Source organism: Hydractinia symbiolongicarpus, chromosome 1 (genome assembly GCF_029227915.1).
Source record: "Hydractinia symbiolongicarpus strain clone_291-10 chromosome 1, HSymV2.1, whole genome shotgun sequence".
In the NCBI taxonomy this organism is placed as follows: Eukaryota; Metazoa; Cnidaria; class Hydrozoa; order Anthoathecata; family Hydractiniidae; genus Hydractinia; species Hydractinia symbiolongicarpus.
Window position 1 is genome coordinate 36,842,145 of NC_079875.1, and position 2,500 is coordinate 36,844,644.

At 37.7% G+C, this 2,500-nt stretch overlaps 1 long non-coding RNA gene and 1 pseudogene across 1 annotated transcript in view; one reads left to right on the forward strand and one right to left on the reverse strand.

Moving 5' to 3' along the window:
- Nucleotides 1-2,500, forward strand: part of LOC130650451 (uncharacterized) — a 25,661-nt gene that overhangs the window by 170 nt on the left and 22,991 nt on the right. Inside the window, exon 1 of the long non-coding RNA XR_008983842.1 lies at nucleotides 1-510. This exon is cut by the window's left edge and continues 170 nt beyond it. This is a non-coding gene — a long non-coding RNA (uncharacterized LOC130650451). The remainder of the gene's footprint in view (nucleotides 511-2,500) is intronic.
- LOC130620212 (large subunit ribosomal RNA) overlaps nucleotides 585-2,500 on the reverse strand; it is a 7,093-nt pseudogene continuing 5,177 nt past the window's right edge.

Genomic DNA, 2,500 nt, shown 5'->3' on the forward strand with positions numbered 1-2,500 from the left:
CAGTTTCTGACACTAAAGTGGGGACTTAGGAAAAAAAATCGATTTTTTTTAAAGTTAACCGGAATGTGCCGTAACGCATGCGCGTTTGTTACTGATAGGCCCAGCAACATTCCGAACATATTTTTATGACGGTTAAGCCTCATGGGACCTGAAAATAACAAAATACGGCATAACACATAAACGGCTTGAGAAATTGAAGAAGTGAGAGGGTACGCCACACCACCAAAATTTTTTTTTTAAAAAAAGACCCACAACCGTATCCAAAGCAGTAGCATTACCCCTAGGCCCCAGCCTAGGCTTTACCTTAACCCTGAACATAGCCCTAGTCCGTAATTCTTGCTGTAATCCATACACTTGTAATCTATACATACAGTTGTAATCGATACAGTTGTAATCCATACACCTTTAATCCATACACTTTTAATCCATACATCTGTGTCTCCAAATATTAAACCGAGGTGATAAAGATGAATGGTACAGCACGCACGCATCACCTTTTTTAAAAAAAAAGTTCAGGTAAGCACAAGATAACTGGTACTCCACGGTACAAAGCAGTTGGTTAAAAAAGGACTTGTCACAAAGTGACAAATCTGTCGAACAGAGGCTTAATCTCAGAAGATCGTAGCACAAAGGCTACTCTACTTTTTACAATACCACGTTCTTGTTTAAGTCGTCTGCATAGGATTTATCTCTGGAAATTTTAGATTTTGATAGTTGCAGCACCTCGACGGTTTTTCTCCGACTCAGTGCATTGGGACTTAGGAACGACAGAAGCCGTTCTATTCTTGTTCGCCTAAGATTATCCAGAGGTAATTATCATTGCTTTCTAGCACGGATTCTGACTTAGAGGCGTTCAGTCATAATCCAACAGATGGTAGCTTCGCACCATTGCTTTTTCAAGCAAGTGCAAATGCCAATTGTCTGAATCTGCGGTTCCTCTCGTACTGAGCAGAATTACTATTGCAACAACACTTCATCAGTAGGGTAAAACTAACCTGTCTCACGACGGTCTAAACCCAGCTCACGTTCCCTATTAGTGGGTGAACAATCCAACACTTGGTGAATTCTGCTTCACAATGATAGGAAGAGCCGACATCGAAGGATCAAAAAGCAACGTCGCTATGAACGCTTGGCTGCCACAAGCCAGTTATTACTTAAGACTTCACCGTTTCACACATACGTATCTGATAATACTCTCTTATTAAACATAATGTCATCATTTTACTTATATAATAGTAATAACTTTTGTGAAACATTTAAAAGTAGATGCAGATATTTGTCAGTGGATAGGCCATTTAGTAAGAAGAAAAATTGCCTGTAGAACCTTGGTGCTGGAAAGCCTCGTTCTCATGTTATTAACAGTTTAATGTTTTTGACAATAGAAACCGTCCAGTGTGTTTTGTATAGGACGGTTCTTACATGCATTTTTTGACAATTTTTTCTCAGTAACTACAACGTTTTAACGAAATCATAAAAAGCAAACTTATAAACAAAGGCATTTTAAGAAAAATGGCGGAATATTTTTGTGTGACTTTGGCTAGAACCAGACTTATGACGTCACAAAGTGCACGGTCAAACCTTCATAAATTCTAAAATTTCAAAAATTTTAACTGCTGACGTCAGCATTTTTATAAAAAACGGACAAGAATTTCATGGTAGCAAATTTGGAGATCTATTACCATGCAAAATTTGGAGGTCAAAGGTCAACCGGAAGTACCTGTTTTGGGGCCTTACTTTTTTTGGTCTTTTTAAAACAGGTAAATCGCTATAGCTTCTGAAATATTGAAGGTATTTCTTAAATCTTTGGCAGATATGTAAAACACTTCAGGCTAAAACCGGGTAGGAGCACAAATTCCCGATTTGTGGCTCTGCGGGGGGTCCAGAAGCCCTAAAATGTCAAACATTCAAGGCCAAATAAAATGCTGACGTCAGCGTTTTTTTGAAAAAAATTCGTGTGAACCTTTGTCATGTCAAGATGGTTCATTGTGCCAAATATAAAGCCAATCCGACATGTCGTTCGGGATTTCCGATTTTTCCGATTTTTCCCTAATTTGGTGAAAACGCACGTATTGGCATGTTTAACATGCAATATTGGCCTTGCACAATTATTATTGAACGCAATATTTTACACAAATACTCACCACGTTAACCTCTCAACGCCTGGAGAAAATAATTGCCATTTGACTTTACGTTGCAGAATCATAGCGTTTCCAATTTCTCACAATTGCTGTTTTAACAAGGAAAAAGATGCGTTTTAGCATTTTTCGCGACCCATAACATCGTTTTATGATGTTGTTATCTCGTGGTACTTCATATTCACAGTTTTACATATGTATTCTTCAGGTCTACAAAAAATCTAAAACGTGTTAAAAAAACTAGAACTCAAACGAGGCTGTTCTTGTATCAAAATAAGCCGTTGAATTTCAATTTTCTGCTATTTCACGGAAATTTGACGTGCTGAAGTATTTCTTTTCAACGACATATTTTTGATGTTACAGTT